We start from the raw sequence: 20476 nt of genomic DNA, 5'->3' as shown, positions 1-20476 counted from the left end.
ATGACGTGCTACAGACGCGAAATTTGACCGACAGGAAGAAGATGCTGTGATATGCAAATGATTAGCTTTTCAGAGCATTTACACAAGGTTGGCGCCGGTGGCGACACCTACAACGTCCTGACATAAGGAAAGTTTGCAACTGATTTCTCATAGACAAACAGCAGTTGACCGGCGTTGCCTGGTGAAACGTTGTTGTGATGCCCCGTGTAAGGAGGAGAAATGCGTACCGTCACGTTTACAACTTTGATAAAGGTCGGGTTGTAGCCTATCACGATTGCGGTTTCTCGTATCGCGACATTGCTGCTCGCGTTGGTCGAGATCCAATGACTGTTAGCAGAATATGGAATCGGTGGTTTCAGGAGGGTAATACGGAACGCCGCGCTGGATCCCAACTGCCTCGTATCACTAGCAGTCGAGATGACAGGCATCTTATCCGCATGTCTGTAACGGATCGTGCAGCCACGTCTCGATCCCTGATTCAACAGATGGGGACGTTTGCAAGACAACAACCGTCTGCACGAACAGTTCGACTAAGTTTGCAGCAGCATGGACTACCAGCTCGGAGACCATGGCTGCGGTTACCTTTGACGCTGCATCACAGAGAGGAGCGCATGCGATGGTGTACTCAACGACGAACCTGGGTGCACGAATGGCAAAACGTCTTTTTTTTCGGATGAATCCATATTCTGTTTACAATATTATGATGATGGTAAACGTGATGGCACGCATTTCTCCTCCTTACACGAGGCATCACAACAACGTTTGACCAGGCAACACAGGTCTACTGCTGTTTGTGTATGAGAAACCAGTTGGTAACTTTCCTCATGTCGGCAAGTTGTAGGTGCCGCCACCGGCGCCAACCTTGTGTGAATGTTTGAAAAGCTAATCATTTTCATATCACAGCATCCTCTTCTGGTCGGTTAAATTTCGCGTCTGTAGCACGTCATCTTCGTGGTGTGTCAATTTTAATGGTCATCAGTGTGCATTTGTCCAATGGATACCCGTTTATCATCTGCAGTTCGTCTTGATGTAGCAATTTTAATGGCCATTAGTGTAAAATACGACAATTTAAGCAGCAAATAAAAGAGAGACATTGCTTGTAAGTAATTATGTTCCTATACCAGATTCAATGGGACATTTGATGTCGATACCAATACATCAAATTGTGTAGAGACGTCGTTAACATCAGCTGAAAGATACCGATATCGACGTTGCCCTAGAGTACGAAAGCGGTAAGCAACAAACGTCAAATTGACATGAGGTGTACTACGGACTTAAACATGCAAACGATAAACACTTCAGTGCAACCACACCAATCAGGTAGGAGTAACGCAATATCTGACCGCATACGGTTTAGAGTTCGAATAGGCCTAGACACGACTGCATCTACGAAACATATAACTGCTGAAGCACTCGCTGTAGAGGGGCAGCTATTTTAAGTCCTCTAGCCGCATCTTGGACAACGTGACTCGTATATGTGAAAGACTTCTGCAACATTTTAACCGGTATTAGCAAGATGAACATCAACAAAATCGCAACGAGGATAACGTAATGTAGTCGCATTAAATCGAGTGATGATGCGGGAATTGGATTAGGAAATTAGACACTTAAAGTAGTAGATGAGTTTTGCTATTTGGGGAGCAAAATAACTGATGATGGACGAAGTAGAGAGGATATAAAATGCAGACTGGCAAAGGCATGGAAAGCGTTTATGAAGAAGAGAAATTTGTTAACGGCGAGTATAGATTTAAGTGTCGGGAAGTCATTTCTGAAAGTATTTGTATAGAGTGTAGCCATGTATGGAAGTGAAACGTGGGCGATAAATAGTTTAGATAAGAAGAGAATAGAAGCTTTCGAAATGTGGTGCTAAAGAAGAATGCTGAAGATTAGATGGGTAGATCACATAACTAATGAGGAGGTATTGAATAGGATTGGGGAGAAGAGAAATTTGTGGCACAACTTGACAAGAAGAAGGGATCGGTTGGTAGAACATGTTCTGAGGCATCAAGGGATCACCCATTTAGTATTGGAGGGCAGCGTGGAGAGTAAAAATCTTAGAGGGAGACCAAGAGATGAATACACTAAATAGATTCAGAAGGATGTAGGTTGCAGTAGGTACTGGGAGATGAAGAAGCTTGCACAGGATAGAGTGGCATGGAGAGCTGCATCAAACCAGTCTCTGGACCGAAGACCACAAAAACAACAACAACAACATAGCACACATAAAATTGTAAGTACCTGTAGACCGTTGATCTCTGGACGTTAATATTTGTTAAAATCATGATAAGACGAAGCGTACTTATGAGTTAAAACAAATATTGACGGGCCTTGTAGGCGATGTGTTACAAGTGGCAGGATTATGGTCTGTCTAGTCTGTAGTTTACCGTTCCACCATATTTTTACTCGCATTGGTCAAGATCTCGCGTCTGTTACGCGAGTATGGAATCAATGAGTTCAGAAGGACCATATTCGACGCCAAGCGGGATCACGACAGCCCGCGACTAGCCCCCGAGTGGACAGACGTATTGTTCGTTCGGCCAAACAGGATAGTGTAGCCAGGTCACGTACCTCGAGTCAGGAAAATGGCTTGTTTGCTGCAAGAAAAGTAGCCACATCGAGAGTGAGACGACGTCTGGGACACTATTGTCTGCCAACAAGGAGACCATTGTTGTGGCTTCCGTTGATGCGGAGGCAGAGAGGTGAGCCGACGGTGGTGCGCCCAGCGACAACCGTGGACAGCTGAGTGGCATCACATCCTGTTTTGAGACCAGTCCCGGATCTGTGTACTGCGTCACGATGGACGCACCTTCGGTGGAGACTTCGAGAAGAACGAACGTTGCCAAATTGTACACCTTACCTGATGGTACGGGTTGCCTACGGGAACCCAACACGATCGCCTCTGTTTCGCATATCCTAATTTTTTTTTTGATGGGAGTCGTTAATTTTCTGACGCTTTAAGGCCTGTCTTCGAGATCTCCTGCGACGTTAGATTAAAAAAATTATGCAAGACTGCATGTTGCCCGTACTGTCATGGTCCAACTCGATACTGAAGGTGTTCTGCTGTTACCCTGGCGAGAATGTCCAGATCTTCTATCCTTTGAGAATATCTGGTTATTGCTTGTTGAAAGATTGGCACCACATCATTCGTCAGTCACTGCGATTGCTGAACTCTAGTATTGACGTATCCATATGTGTCATTCCAGATCAGTTATATTGTATGCCCAGCCAGTTTAGAGCCTCTACCGATTCCAGAGGTGTCAGCTCTGTGTACTAAATTTCGCGCCCTGTAGCCTGTACATACCCAAATCACCTACATATGTTATCATACAGTCTTCCAGCTACACTGTATACGCACATTAAATAGAAATCCGCTACTTGCCAAACTTCGTGGTGTTGCATTTATAATGGCCAATAGTGCTTATTAAGCTGTTCTTCGCCATTAAAGGCTCGTAAAATGACTCTGAGCACGATGGGACTTAAGATCTATGGTCATTAGTCTCCTAGAACTTAGAACTACTTAAACCTAACTAACCTAAGGACATCACACAACACCCAGTCATCACGAGGCAGAGAAAATCCCTGACCCCGCCGGGAATTGAACCCGGGAACCCGGGCGCGGGAAGCGAGAACGCTACCGCACGACCACGAGCTTCGGACAAGGCTCGTTAAATATCAGGGCAAAAATGGTACTCGTGCTATATTTTCGTGAACCGACTTCCGCACAAAATTCAAATATAAAAATGAGGAGTTTAGGATAAATACTCCATCTGCGAAAAAAACTGGGGCATGATATAAATAATATGCTAGGCATACCTGCCATTATTATAGTGCATCGTTATTAGGTTTTATGTAGAAAAAAGCACTCATTTACAATAGACTTTATCTTGAGACAAAAAGCACTCATTTTGAGCATAACGCAAAACTTGGGAACCATGTTACGTTTGTATGAACCAACTAGATACAAAAATAAATACTAGAACCACTTTTACAAGGTAGTGGGTGTATATAGCTAATGTTACTGGCATACGTTGTTGCAATGTGATACGTTAATTACAGATTTCGTGTAGTATGTACATTTTTGCTACTGCACTTGCGCTTCACCGACACTACACGCATACTACATACATTTGAACTCTCGTTTAATTAGCTTTTATTTTCATCTCTTGTCACATGATATTTCCAATACCGATATTGCGATATTTTATACGCTGCTATGAAGTCGTTGATTACTTGGCACCGATACCAAATCTGTTGGCATCGCAATAGTTGATACTCATATCAATAATATCGTATCGTCTGTGGCGCTAGACGCTGAAGGTGACATAAGAAATATGTATGAGGGGGAGGGAGTGACATGGCTAGGCAGGAGGCACGTAGGGGACGAGAGTTTGAGATAGAGGGGGGGGGAGGGGGGGAGAGGCGAAAGAGTGGTCGGCAGCGGGAGAGAGGGAGAGGGAGAAAGGGAGGTTGAGTGAGAGAGATATCCACTGTCGTGAAATACAGGGTGTTTCTAAATGAATATACGGGTTTTAAGGCTTCGTAGCACATATTACATTCAGCTTACGATTATAAATAAAACACCTAATGAAAGAGAAACACAAACAGTTTTTCTTACACTTAATCAGTGTGAACACCGATCACACATCGAGTCGATAGGCGAGTTGTTCCGAAACCTTGATCAAAGTGTCAGGAGTAACTGTTGCAATAACACTGTTTCTGAATTAGGGTGGATCAGCTGATATCGGAGGCACATACGCATGATCGCGTCAGATCGTGTGTGAACATGGAGGTCATGCATAAAATGCTCTGTCAAGCGGCCCCTCTTGCCCTGTCCACCGGTCGGATACAACGTCGTTTAACCAGTCGCGTACTGGGCTATACCAGCGAGGAGGCGCACTATCTTGCTCCCAAATACAGCTTCTTCCCATTGAGGTACGGGCCATAGCTGTAGCACATCAAGATAAGAAACATCAGTTACACTTGAGTCACCGAAAAAGACAGGCCCATAAACTTTCCGCGAGGATATTTCTTGGGGCTAAGCGTGAAAGACTCGCACTCGTTGAGCAAGTTGTTCAGTCACTCTGTCACTCCATACTCTTCCCATTGCGCACAGATATACAAACAAAACTGTTTGAGTTGCTCTTTCATTTGGTGTATTATTTACAATTGTAAGTTGAATGTAATAAATGTTACAGCGCCTTAAAACTGGTATGTTTATTTTGAAACACCCAGTACTGACCTCCGACATGCCGTTCGGTGTGGATTAAGGACTGGAAAAACAGTTAGTGAACTTATATTTTTGCATCACAGACAACTGTAGGAATGGCTGAAAGGTATTACGTCACACGGAAACTGAAGAGTAGCAGAATATACTCTGAGTCGAGTCAAGAGGCTTTCTAGGATTCGTTCGTAACGCGTCGCTCGTGAAAGGCAATGGTCTGGTCTTTATCATGGTGTGGCACACTGTTTTAACTGATAGTATTAAGTTTCCTTACAGAAAAGAAACAAAGAGAAAGAAAGATATGGGGAGAAATTGGGATTTAACGTCCTGTGACAACCCTTTCGTAACAGCCCGAGCAGAAGTTGGGGATGGATAACGAGAGAGAGAGAGAGAGAGAGAGAGAGAGAGAGAGAGAGAGAGAGAAGGAAATCAGCTATATCCGTATCAATAGAATTACCTCGCCATTTACCTTAAGCGACTTGAGGAAGCTATGGGGAATCTAAATCTAGATGAGCGGATGGGGATTGGAATCCTGGCCATCTCAAATAGTGGTTCAGTATTTTCATTAAGCTTACACTTTACTGCAGAATGAAAAAAAAAGGTTGTTGTCGATGAGTAAAAACAGCTATGCAGAATGCTTGGAAAAAGTGCGATGTAGCATGTCATATGACATACCAGACTAGAAATTTAGCAGTTTAAAACCAGTGCAAGAAGGAAAAATGAAAGACAAATGTTGAAATTTGTAGCAGCAATTCTTAAGTATTGCCTTTCAAAGATGGAGAGGTAATCACAATAGCAACACAAATGTGTGTGAATTCCAAAGAGACCAAACTGCTGAGGTCAGCGGTTCCTAGACTTATACACTACTTAAACTAACTTATGCTAAGAACAACATACACATCCATGCCCGAGGAAAGGCTCTAACCTCTGGCGGGAAAGGCAGCGCAATCCGTGGCATGGCGTCTCAAACAGCGCGGCCACTCCGTGCGGCAATATAGGTACACATCATCATCATCATCATCATCATCAACATCATCATCATCATTTAAGACTGATTTTGCCTTTCAGCGTTCAGTCTGGAGCATAGCCCCCCTTATAAAATTCCTCCATGATCCCCTATTCAGTGCTAACATTGGTGCCTCTTCTGATGTTAAACCTATAACTTCAAAATCATTCTTGACCGAATCCAGGTACCTTATCCGTGGTCTGCCCCGACTCCTCCTACCCTCTACTGCTGAACCCATGAGTCTCTTGGGTAACCTTGCTTCTCCCATGCGTGTAACATGACCCCACCATCTAAGCCTCTTCGCCCTCACTGCTACATTTATAGAGTTCATTCCCAGTTTTTCTTTGATTTCCTCATTGTGGACACCCTCCTGCCATTGTTCCCATCTACTAGTACCTGCAATCATCCTAGCTACTTTCATATCCGTAACCTCAACCTTGTTGATAAGGTAACCAGAATCCACCCGGCTTTTTGCTCCCATACAACAATGTTGGTCGAAAGATTGAACGGTGCACAGATAACTTAGTCTTGGTACTGACTTTCTTCTTCCTATTTGGCACTCAATCCGTTTATATTTCTTTCCCACTGACATTACTTTCGTTTTGGAGGTGCTAATCTTCGTACCACAGTCCTTACATTTCTGATCTACCTCTGAAATATTACTCTGCAAACTTTCAATCGAATCTGCCATCACAACTAAGTCATCCGCATATTCAAGACTGCTTATTTTGTGTTCACGTACCTTAATCTCACCCAGCCAGTCTATTGTTTTCAACATATGATTCATAACTAATATGAACAACAGTGGAGACAGGTTGCAGCCTTCTCTTACCCCTGAAATTACTCTGAACCATGAACTCAATTTACCGTCAACTCTAACTGCTGCCTGACTATCCATGTAAAGACCTTTAATTGCTTGCAACAGTTTGCCTCCTATTCCATAATCTCATAGAACAGACAATAACTTCCTCCTAGGAACCCGGTCATATACCTTTTCTAGATCTATAAAGCATAGATATAGTTCCCTGTTCCACTCATAACACTTCTCCATTATTTGCCGTAAGCTAAAGATCTGGTCCTGACAACCTCTAAGAGGCCTAAACCCACATTGATTTTCATCCAATTGGTCCTCAACTAACACTCGCACTTTCCTTTCAACAATACCTGAGAAGATTTTACCCACAACGCTGATTAAAGAGATACCTCTGTAGTTGTTACAATCTTTTCTGTTTCCATGTTTAAAGATTAGTGTGATTACTGCTTTTGTCCAGTCTGATGGAACCTGTCCCGACTCCCAGGCCATTTCAATTATGCTGTATAGCCATTTAAGACCTGACATTCCACTGTATTTGATGAGTTCCGACTTAATTTCATCCACCCCAGCTGCTTTATTGCACTGCAGTCTATTGACCATTTTCTCCACTTCCTTAACTGTGATCCTATTTCCATCATCATTCCTATCCCATTCTACCTCGAAATCTGAAACATTACTGATCGCATTTTCACCTACATTGAGCAACTCTTCAAAATATTCCCTCCATCTACCCAAAGCATCCACAGGACTCACCAGCAGTTTCCCTGACGTGTCCAAAATACTTGTCATTTCCTTCTTACCTCCCTTTCGAAGACTGCTAATTATACTCCAGAATGGTTTTCCAGCAGCTTGAACCCTAGTCTACAACCTGTTTCCAAAGTCTTCCCAAGATTTCTTCTTGGATGCTGCAATTATCTGTTTGGCTTTGTTTCTTTCTTCAACATAACTTTCTCTGTCTACCTGAGTTCTAGTATGTAGCCATTTTTGATACGCCTTCTTTTTCCTTTTACAGGCTGCCTTGACTGTGTCATTCCACCAAGCTGTTTGCTTCATCCTCCTTTTACACACTACTGTTCCCAGACATTCTTTAGCCACTTCTAGTACTATGTCCCTGTACCTTGTCCATTCCTTTTCCAATTACTGTAATTGACTAACTGGTACCTTTCTGAGATCGCTGTTATGTACTTGTGCCTGATTTCCTTATCGTGAAGTTTCTCCACTCTTCTCCTCCTACATATGGACCTGACCTCCTGCACTTTCGGCCTCACAATCCCAATTTCACTGCAGATTAAATAATGATCAGTGTCATCAAAGAATCCCCTGAATACAGGTGTGTCCCTCACACCCTTCCTGAGTTCCTGATCTGTTATTATATAGTCAATGACAGATGTGGTTCCCCTGCCTTCCCAAGTATACCGGTGAATGTTCTTATGCTTAAAAAAGGAGTTTGTGATTACTAAGCCCATACTGGCACAGGAATCCAAGAGTTGTTGCCCATTCCTGTTGGCCTCCATATCCTCTCCAAATTTACCCATAACATTTTCATACCCTTCAGTTCGATTTCCAGTCCTGGCGTTAAAATCACCCATGAGCAGAACACTGTCCTTGTCCTTTACTCTGACAACTACATCACTGAGTGCCTCATAAAAACTATCCATCTTATCTTAATCTGTCCCTTCACAATGCGAATATACTGACACAATCGTAATTTTCTTGCTAGACACTGTCAAATCTATCCACATCAGTCGTTCGTTTACATACCTTATTGTAACTACGCTGGGTTCCATTTCTCTCCTGATGTACAGACCTACAGCCCATTGTGCTATTCCTGCTTTGACTCCTGACAGGTAGACCTTGAATTCTCCCACTTCCTCTTCTTTCTCACCCCTTACCCGAATGTCACTAACAGCTAAAACGTCCAGCCCCATCTTACTTGCAGCCTCTGCCAGCTCTACCTTCTTCCCAGAGTAGCCCCCATTGATATTAGTAGCTCCCCATCTCATTGCCATTTGTTTGCCAAGTCGTATCTTAGAAGTCCCTGGTTTGTCAGTTAGAGGTGGGACTCCGTCACCTCCAAAGGTCCGAGGCATTTTGCTCTGATTGTTGCCAGCAACATATTTAAAGTATCAGGGGAGCAGGTTGCTAGCCTTACTTGCCCCGAGTCCCATTGGGTATTACCCCTAACGGTTGAGGGATTAACCGGTGGATTTGCTAGTTTTTGCCGTATGAGCACAAAGGTGACCACGTCTCAGAATATGTCCGAGATGCCCAGCCTTATTCCAAGGTAACTGGTATTCCGACTGTCGGGACCACTTACTTGGCCACTCATACGTTGCCCGTGATTCATGAACTAGGACATGACTACAGGAACCCACACCATGAACCACACATTTAAACATCAAATGAAAGCTGTACAGTGAAGGGGAAATTCATTTTGGTATGTTAGGAAACAGCAGTATCCAATTTATATTCTGACATCATGCAGGAAACAAATCAACCTTAATTCATCTCTTACCTAACTTGTTCTTTGCCTCAAATGAGGGTATCAGGAACGTGAGAAAATGAGAGTAATTCGTTGGAGATACTTTCAACGAATACAAGATACAGTGTTCGATTTCACGATCGCCAGGAGAGTTCTTATCGCCGTACATGTCTTCCAAATTTCAATACTTGTTATTGACCCCAGGAAGATCTTTTTGCGACGGAGGCATGATATTAGCTTCTCTACACTCAAACTTGTGGTGGAAGCACAGGACACCAAAGGCATAAACGCCTAAAGACGGGGATGCACGAGCATTGATGCTTGTTCGAAGGGTTACTACACCTTACTTGAAACATGTGTGACAAGTGTCACAAGATGCTACGTCGATAACGCTCGTCCGTTGTACTGTAGCTCCTACCTTTCGTTACCTTTAACTCGTAACTGGTCCGACTGCTACTAGAGATGATTTCATTTAGCACTTTCACCTCAGCTAAATATCTGAGTGTTTGTTGGCATCCCTTATTCGATTTACCAGTTAATCTAGGACAGACGTTAGTAGATTAGGGTTGTTTGTCAGACCCGAACAGGCCTAACGGTACAAACACAATCGTTGCCAACGTGGAAGTTTTCATTTATCGTATGGATAAAATACGCTTTGTGGCTTAAAATGGTTACATAATCATTGGTTATAAGTCATCCTTGAACAAAATTACCAAGTCAGTTACTGGGTTAACGACTCCCATTATTGCTGAGCAATGTTCAAACGCATCTGAAGGAAGAAGAAACATACGCTTACAAGGATCTCTGCTACGCTTTATGAGACCGCTCAGTACCTGAAGAAACTGTGAATACCCACTCTTCGAATCACATCACGTTCTAATGTTCATCGCTGGTTTTTTCTGCACGGCATGTGTCCCATTAGTGGATGTTAGTTTTTACATCTCGTCTCGAGCTGTAGTCATAGAAACCGGTTTTTTGAGATTTTTGATGAGCTGTGACATCAATTGTGTCTCATTAGATGTACTATACTTTGTCGGTATCGTAATAATTGGACTTGCTTTCCTTTAATATGTTGTGTCAATAATCGTGGTCGTCTTCATTTTTGGCGTTTTACTGACTGTCTTTAATACATTTACTTCAAAAACTCCGCTCTAACAATCTGTCCTCGTCCTAAGTGAGAGGTGTCCAGTTTAGTCTCATCTACTTCTGACCAATGGACTAACGAATTGATACACGCCGCCTAGAGTACTGTCGACTATGTTTCGCCGCTTCAGGAATAAACCATTTACATAACCATGTGGATCTTGTTAGAATCGTGTCAGTAACTCACAGGCAAGAATCGTTTTCGATCATATTAAAAAAATGAGTTTCATCACCATCGCCAATGGAATATATTTCTAGCTGTCTGAATTTTCACGTTAGCTTAAAGCTGACATACACTACATCAGATCAGTAACTGCTCACCAGTAACGCAATGTGCCAAATTCCATTTGCCTTTTCTTTCGGCAGGCTAAACTTACGAGCGCGTGCTCTTATCTGACGGGTAACCGGGGTACGCTGGCATTGAACGTGTCCTCTCTACAGCAGGCTTGGTTTATCAAGAGTGAATGAAAGTGAGAATAAGTGAGTCTGTTCTCGTTGCCAGACGCCGTTAGGCAGAAGTTAATTGCTCTCAGGAAGCCAAACCTGTACACTTTTACGGCCTAGGTGATTCATAAGAGTACGTCGCTCGTCAATTTGAAACGCTTTTTGCCACGCCTACCTTCGTTCCGTGCATCGTGGTTAGCGCTGAAGTCGCCGGGAAGCACGTTTGCAAGTACCGGCGAACTGTTGTATGCATAATATGTTTTTGTGTTGTCGTCACTTCTTGTTCAGTGTCGGAATTGTAATTTGCGGTGTATTCGATACTTGTAACAGCTAAGAAATTTTTAACAGAATTAGTACCTTTCGTCTTTCATTCAATAGGAATTTAGATCGCAGTGGTTGCTTGCCCATGAGAAATGAAATGTTGATCCGTCTCTATTCATACACCGCACATATACAAGTAACATTGCCGGAAAAGTCAATCGCGACAGAGAACCGCGAAGTGGTGGACGCAAGCTTGAGGGCGAAACAGTTCTGTTTTCAACAGCAACAGCAATGGGAGTGGGACAAGTTCTTCTCTAAACAAATCACACAGCGCATACAGTCGACAACTGCGCTGTTGAGCAGATATTTTCAGTACAGAAAAATAAATGGGGCAAGAAATCGAACAAAATTGTATTACTCTGTAATGAATCGCCAGAGGCCCCGGGTCGTTGATACCAAAACACCCAAAAATTATTGCTGAACAACTCAGAAATTTTGCCGATGTATCTTTCAAAAAGATAGCTATTCTGAAAAATAGCTGCACATGCAGTTTTTTCTGTCTTTAGTAAAACATTTAAATATGTCTCCCAATAGAAATAAATGATTTACGTTTCTGAGCGTCCCTATAGGTTAAGTTGATGTTCTCGTGCCATTGTCGCGAGAAGCACATACCAGTCTGAAACAGTATTTGTTAGCTAAGTCATTCTGGCTATTAAGTACAGAGAGATTGAAAAACAAAGAACGGATTTAACAGGTTTATTACAGACTAACTATGAAAAATAGAAACACAATGCGCATATCACTCGATGGACGGAAGTTTCAGAATTTATGTTCGCACTCAACATGAGCACCATGAACTGCTCGAGAAACTTCGAAACGGCTGTTCATTTCATTTCACACATAAATCAACGGGTCTCTGTTAACTGACTCGATAGCTGCAATAATTTATTTTCTCAACTTATGATGAGTAACTGCCATAGTTGGGACGAAAGACTGTTTTTTATGGAGCTACCCACAGAAAAAAATCATAAGGTGTTCTATCAGAGAGTTAACGTGCTACATTTTCACATACAATTCTCACGTCAACATTCATTACGAAATACAGCCGACTGACGTCGACAACCGCTTACATTACGACAGATGCATACCCCTTCATTTTCAAGGCAAAAGCAATGAACAAGATCTTGTTGTCCATATCATCCAATCCGACGTTGTGGGGATGGTGTTGTTCAGATAACGTCGCACCCCAAGGTGAAAGTGAGGCCGGGTGGCGTCACGCATAAAAATGAAATCACTGGAATCTTCGTGCAGTTGAGAAAACAACCAATTTTGAACCATGTCCAGGTATGACATCCCTGTCACAGTTTATTCCGCAAAAAGGAAAGGTCCATAAACTTTGTGAACAGAAGCAACACAAAATATTCATTTTCGGTGAGTCTCTTTCATGTTAGACGACGACGACAGGATTTTGTGATCCCAAATTCTAAATCATGGCAGTTCACTTTAACAGATACCTGAAACGTCGATTCGTCCGAAAATATGAGCCGTTCGAAATAGGTGTATTCTGCCATATCCTGGAGATCTGAAAGGCAAAATTCATATCGTTTGTTGCGGTCGTTGGGATACAACTGCTGCAGTAACTGCAACTTGCGTTTCCGAACACGCCACACTCTTATTCGATGAAGTTGAAGATCATGGCGTGCCCGTCTTGTAGACTTCCGAGGGCTCCCTGTGAACTCATCTCGGATAGTTCGACGTTTACATTCAGACGTGCGCGGCCAACTGGCGCTCGTTCCTTTGAATATGCAACCAGCTTCCAAGAATTTTGTATGACACTCATATATCTGCTTGTGCAGAGGCGGCTTCTTGCTAAATCGAAGTTGGAATGCACGTTGCTGTTGAACAATGGACTAATTTCGCTTGTAATTCCAACACACAAAATGATTTCTCTTGTGGTGTAGTCACCTTGTTGCTACAAATAAATAACAGCGCACCAGTGCCAAAACATTGAGCCTTCTTCTATCCAGTAACATGCGCAGTTGTGTTCCTATCTTTTACACAGGGTTATTCTAAAGGATGGACCCATTTAAAAAAAATTAAAGTATTCAAGTACGAACAATCTTTGTACCAATAAAAAGAGGTAGTTTCAAAGTTTTTGGCGGATTGTAGCGGACGGGCGGTGATGGTTTCAGAAGCAGCCGTTAGAGTTCGCGCGACAATAACGGCTGTCATTCCGTTTCACTATCAGTTGTGAGTGAGATGGCGACTGTGGTGTACTAGGTTTTCTGAGTTCTTGAGGTCGCGAAAGCGAGTCGCAAATTGCAGTGCAACGGGCATTTCGTATCAAATTCGGTATTCAACCACCAACTCGCAAAAGCATTAGCCGTTGGTTTAAGCAATTAAACAGACGAGGAGTGTATGCAAAGGAAAAAGCACAGGACGACCACATGTGTCAGAGGATGATGTCCGACGGATTCGAGAAAGTTTTGTACGCAGTCCCAGTAAGTCTACCAATCGAGCCAGTCGAGAACTTGAAATACCCCAGCCAACTGTATGGAAAGTTCTGAGACGGCGTTTGCTGTACAAGCCCTACCGATTACAACTTGTGAAGGTTCTCAACCCCAATCACAAAGAGAAGCGTCTCGCATTTTGTGGTTATGTGCTAGCAAAGATGGAGGATGACGCATTTCTACAGGGTATAATTTTTAGCTATAACAGAATGTTCGCATATGGCGTTTGGAAAATCCACATTCACCATTGCAACACGAAAGGAACTCACTGAAGATCGTGTTCTGTGCCATATCCCATACAAAGGTTTATGGACCATTTTTCTTTGCGGAAAGAAATGTAACAGGAATCATGTACTTGGAGATGTTGGAACAATGGCTGCTCCCTCAAGTCTCCCAGAACTTCATTTTCAAACAGGATGGAGCTCCGCCCCACTGCCAGCGTAATGTATGAGGCTTTTCGAATGACTCCCTTACTCAGCGCCGAATCGGTCGCAGAGGATTTGAGGACCTGGCTCTGCACTTCTGTCCACCGAGATCTCCTGATCCCACAGCCTGCAACTATTTCTTAAGGGGTTATGAGAAGGAAGCGTTTTACGTCCCGCCTCTGCCAACCACTCTGAACGATCTGCGGAGCCACATCGCTGCTCCCGTGCACTCAGAAACAGCAGATACTCTTTCGCATGTGCGGGACGAGTTTGGCTACTGTGTTGATGTTCGCCGTGCAGCCAACGGTGGCCACATTGAACATTTATGACATTTATCACACTTATAATTATGAAAAACTAATTAATCACAAATTATTAAATTTATGAAACTGATACCAAACATTATGAAAAAAAGCTTGAAACTTCCTCTTTTCATTAACATTAAGCTTTTTCATTTAGGATTTGTACTTGAATAAATACGAAGTATTGAAAATGGGTCCATCATTTAGAATAATGTACTTTGTAATAAATGAAACCCGTTCTTTCTTTTTGACTCCTCTTGTACTAATGATTCACTTTGCACACGATTAAAATATCATATGACTCAGTTACTGTCTGTATTAAACTCATTTTCGCCATTAAATGATTGTATTCTTCATCCAGAGCTTTAAACGGAGTGAGGAGGTGCAGTGGTTCGCACAATGGAGGTGCGGTATTTCCGCGGTTTTCATGAACTAGGTAAGGTGATTCCATGCATGGTTTCTTTGAAATGCGCATTACCAGTGCCTTCCCTGTACCTGTCAAATTCGAGATTGTGCTCTGTCTGACATGACATTAAATGCGTATGAAGAACAAAAGCTTTGACAGCATGAGTAAAGGAGGACTACTGGCCAGGTATCTGCCTACATGAAATACACGATGAAAAAATTGTACATGATAAGTGACACGTCAAACTGGAATTAAGTGATTAAAATAAATTAATTTATATGCGCTAAACAGATTTCTGTCAAGATGCTTATCCTGGTTCGCAGCCCATGACTTGAATTCTGTGGTGGTAACCGTCCGTCGAAATACTATGCTAAGAAACTTGAATATAAAAAATGATTGGGTAACTGAATAAAAACATGAGAAATGAGGTGCACCCAAGTTGATTAAAGGGTCTATAAACGGAAACTAGCAAATTAGAAGGAATTTAGAAGCTAAAAATGCAGAGGAAACGGGAACTGAGCGAACCAAGGTCCCAGAAAAAGTGCTCTCACCTTGTTTACCACATCAGTAAAGGCGCACGGTTTCGGGTGTGACGATTGTCACAATCAGAAATGAAGGCTGGTTGTCTCTGACCGACATTTACCCAGGGACAACACGGGTACGGGCCCATGGCGCTCAATTCTATGTAGCATTAATATTCGAATAAGATGTATGCTAAGAAGAACATTTCCTTTGAAGAATGTATACATTATTATTTTATTACTTTAATAAAATCACAATTCATGTTATTGGACTTCTCGGTCCTAACATCTGGTAAGACATTTTTCTCTTTATACAGGATGGTCAAAAACAGTCCGGTTTGAGGAAACCAAACGAAAACCACGTTTGATGTCACTGTCCCTGGCAGGCTACTTGAATTTGAGCGTGCTGCGACCTGATTGACTAGCATCAATGCTTAATGGCTCGGAAATGGCGCAAAAAGCATCGATTTTTTGTTCTCAAAAATTATTTCTCAGCACAGCCTCCCCTGTAGACGACAAAATTGTTGCTGTGAAAGACATGGAAAGTAATCCAAGTGATATAGTCAACAGGTTAGTAAGTAATATCAACATGTAACTTTAAGAGAACAGATTACCTCTTAATTGGAGTAAAACACAACACATACAGTTCCTGACATGAAAGTCCTAGCCGGCCGGAGTGGCCGTGCGGTTCTAGGCGCTAAAGTCTGGAACCGAGCGACCGCTACGGTCGCAGGTTCGAATCCTGGCTCGGACATGGATGTGTGTGATGTCCTTAGGTTAGTTAGGTTTAATTAGTTCTAAGTTTTAGGCGACTTAAGACCTCAGAAGTTAAGTCGCATAGTGCTCAGAGCCATTTGAACCATTTTTTTTGAAAGTCCTATAAAAGATAAATATTACTGTGTCAACGTGATCAGTCAGTCATCGAAGTCCACCATTTTAAATTCTTAGGACTGAGGGTAGATGGAAAGCTTTCTTGGAAGCTTCATATTCGTGATATTGTGCAGAAGCTAAATGCAGCTACCTCTAGCATATGCACGTTCTCCACAAGTTGAGAAGTTAACCTACGGCACACTCCTACTCTGTACAGTAATTCCTCGCGGTAGTTGACACCCTTTCTCTGTCATTCGTTATTTATTCATAGACTGTCTCACTAGTTTTTCGTTCTTTATTACTTCTCTTGTTCTTTTGTTTATACATTTTCTAAATAGTATTGTAAAAGCTATGTGCTGTATCATCCCATGACCAAGTCGCTTTGGTTCTTATGGTCACACGGAACTTGATAAATAAATAAAATAAAATAAATGATCCTCGTTGTCACCTGTGACTTGGCCTGAACGAAGACGTGGATGTATAAAGCTCCAACGACCAGCCACCTTGCCCCGACAACCCGAACATGTCGGCCAATGCACCTGGACGCCTTCTTTCATACTCGAGCGTCGTTCAAGGAGATGCTACGGTTTCTCATAGAGATTCAAACTTGGAAACTTACAGGCCATTCCAGAACTTTTACTGCTCCTAAATGTTCACTGCTAAAGGCAGTCACAGTTTCAGCCTAGTGCATGTGCAGTCTGCCATGCAGAGAGATAGCTGGTAATGTCTCTGCACGGAAAAAAAATTTGAAACTTGTATGTCCAATAGTTCGAAGTGCCGTTGACTCTTCCAAATTACTTATTTTCAAGTGTAAACAGAGCTGCTTCCAGGCTCTGCTTTTGTTGCTCTGCCGGCCGCGGCGGCCGAGCGGTTCTAGGCGCTTCAGTCCGGAACCGCGCGACTGCTACGGTCGCAGGTTCGATTCCTGCCTCAGGCATGGATGTGTGTGATGTCTTTAGGTTAGTTAGGTTTAAGTAGTTCTAAGTCCTAGGGGACTCATGATCTCAGATGTTAAGTCCCATAGTGCTCAGAGCCATTTGAACTACTTTTTTGTTGCTCTGCGGTATTTCTGGAAGGTGTATTGGGTATGCAATTAGCATGACAAGACGCGTCATTGATATGTATAGGCAACAAAGCGAGTTCTTTCTCACTCTATAGTAACCGGGAAAATAAGTAAGTTCTTTCCTAAGTGTAGGTGTGTTCTACGTGTACATGTGATTCGATTCCACCCGCGGGGGGGGGGGGGGGGGGGGGGACCTTTTGAGATTGATGGAGGAGGAGAACATTAATGTATTGCAGCTATACCTGCCTCCTAGAGGAGCGAGTTGTGGCCACGATTTGGGATACGTATTACCCGTCCCTGTCTATGAATTCGTTGCTGGCTACAGTATCTGTCACTGTCTTTGTATAAGTAACAGCACACGTAGCTAAACCTACGATATCTGTAACTTCCTTCGCGAAATGGTTTTCGGTATGCCACAGACAAATACATCTCCGTTGCACGGGTCTTGCGATCAGTGTTAGAAGCGGCGAAAAAAGTTACGCTCTGCGATTCGCTCTGCGATTCACTTCTTCTATAAATATTGTAAACCGTTTTTTTACTTTTCCTACTCCCCAAGCAGAAGCCCTTAGCTTGATCTCGTTCCAACCCAACACACATCAGGTGACTAGTTTCTTACATTATTAAAAGAAGGTAAAGTCTGTGTAGCAGAGCTCGTGACCGAACTATTAGTCTGACTTAAGACAGAGCACAGTCGTGCTTTGTTACCGTTTTAAGAGAGAGAGAGAGGGTGGCGGGCCCATCGCCTTGACCACGTTTTTGCCCCTTGGGAGAGATCACAGGTAGTCATTTGATAGCAGTCTGAGTGGACTTGTGGTCGCGCTGGAGGGACCTAAACGAGAAAAAATCCGCCCCCCCCCCCTTTATCTTGGATGGAATCCGGGGACGGCATCTAGTGCTCTACCTATACCACTTCTTACGTCGTTAGTGGTAGAAAATGATCTTAGTGTGCAGTTCGGTTTTAAAGAGGTGCTAATTCCTTTTATTAACAGAATTCCCTTTGAGAGCACTTTATTGTTTTCGTTTTTGTGAGATTAGCGTGTTATTATTGACGAATATTGTACAAACAATAGAAGTAAGAAAAAATTTGGAGCCAATGGACACAAAAGATTCCTAAATGTGGGTGTTAATCTTCGTGATAAACCAGTTCAACTTCCATGAAGACTGATTTTTAGATATATTGGATACATCATCTGCAACTTTTGTAAACTTTATTACGAACATTGTTGCTGCAGGTTGCGAACAGAATGCACTACTAATCACTGTAGTGTTCGGAAGACTAACAGTTACACCAACCTGAAACGTAAACAGACAGAGAATAAAAGTAGCAGTGAGACTGTACTAATAACGAGACAGGAGGGTGGGGAAGACGGTCAAACACGTGATCTAGTGTTAAAAGATTAGTTTCACTATGCGATTCCGTGAGTTGACACGGCTATTATTACGCACATTTTATAGAAGGTCTCTGAATTGACAAGGACAGAAGAAGTGGACAGGACACTGAATTCACCTTCTGCGGTATGACGGACCAAATTGTCTCCCAGTCATACTGGTTTAGATTTCCTCCAGTTTCGTTGAAGCACATATTCTGGCACGGTTGTTTCAGAAATGCTGCATCAAACTTCCTGTTCCGTCTTTATCCAACGTCGTTAATGTCTTGTCTCAAATGTTCTCGATGTCGATGACATCTCGCATTTAAACCTTCCTGAAACAGCAGATTAACGAGCGGATTTCGTCGTTAACATTGGAGTTTACTCGACCACCCTTTTCGTATATAAAAAAACCTTTATCTCCCATCACGAGAAAGAACTTTCCGCTGCATGGTAACATGTGTTGTAACGAAACTTCGCGATAGACATTGGGTGAACATCAGTCGGATACTAGAAGCCAGAGCTTCGCCTGCCCTGGGCAGACTAAGCATTCCATTCTGTACACAGCGTTCAGGCCGCTGTTGCTTCGCCTCTGATGACTTCGTTCGTCGATGTTGACGGGCGGGTGAACTTCTTTAGAGACTTAAATAGAGAAAATAATTAAAGTTTATGACAAACTCGGTTGCTAGGATAGCTGAAGTCATCGACATTACAGATTTACACAGTTCGCACGACGGTATCGTTTTCATACTGAAGGAGACCTGAGTCGCTTGGCGGACAGTACTTACCGACAGAGCGCGCGTCAGAATGCCGACTCCTCGAGCTGTGTGTGCCTCGCGTACCAAACGCCGTGCCCTACGTCGAAGCCAACAGCGGGAGCCGTGCCGCGCTGAACACTTTCTCCGGTCGATCGCTGGCGTCGGGACGCGAGAGTCCGTGGCGGCGAACGAGAGCGTACTGGCCGGCGCAGCTGGGGAGGTCCTCCGAGGGCGGCGGCTGACCCACTTGCGGCCTACGGAAAGTGAAAAGCGACTCTCTCCCCCCTCCCCCACGCCATACGCGGCGAGCGCCCAGGGCACGGGGAGCGAGCCACACGGCGCATCTCTCCCCGACCTGCCGCAAGATCACACCCCTCCCGCAACCGCAGTTGGACCACTCACTTCTGGGGAAATCCGTCGGTCCGGAGAGGGCCGTGCCACCTGAAGCGTACAAGTCGCAAGCTGCTCCAGGAACTAGTGGCATAATCCAGTGTTTACTGACTATTTAAGCGTCAAACACCCATCTTGAAGAAGAAACTTTCACTGCAAGCGTTGAAGGCAAGGCTGTCACAAGCCCGAAGGTTGATTTGAACACCACGGAGCTGTACCATGCATAGTGCTGTTAGACGTATCGCGGCCTTGCCTTTCTCTAGTCTTTGAAATGACTTACCAAGCCACTTACAGGGGGCCATACGGTTGAACTTTTACTCCGACCCACGGTTCAACTCGGCATTTTTCACACAAACAAGTATTTTCTGAAGGGATGGAAATTACTAGTGACAAAGGTCGTAATGTTGACCAAGGATCGAACCGGAGACCTTTAGATACACAGTCTTCTTTTACCACTAAGCCACCGAGTGTGCGTTATACAAATTAAAAATAT

At 43.4% G+C, this 20476-nt stretch overlaps 1 protein-coding gene across 1 annotated transcript in view; it reads right to left on the bottom strand.

The window, feature by feature from the left end:
• Nucleotides 1-19810, bottom strand: part of LOC126269465 (proclotting enzyme) — a 330057-nt gene extending 310247 nt beyond the window's left edge. Inside the window, exon 1 of the mRNA XM_049973995.1 lies at nt 19624-19810. The gene's annotated coding sequence lies outside the window, so the exon portion shown is untranslated. The remainder of the gene's footprint in view (nt 1-19623) is intronic.
• Between the last annotated feature and the right edge of the window lie 666 nt (nt 19811-20476).

Source organism: Schistocerca gregaria, chromosome 1 (assembly GCF_023897955.1).
Source record: "Schistocerca gregaria isolate iqSchGreg1 chromosome 1, iqSchGreg1.2, whole genome shotgun sequence".
NCBI classification, from domain to species: domain Eukaryota; kingdom Metazoa; phylum Arthropoda; class Insecta; order Orthoptera; family Acrididae; genus Schistocerca; species Schistocerca gregaria.
Note: the sequence above shows the minus strand (reverse complement) of the source record. Positions and strands in the feature narration are given on the sequence as shown.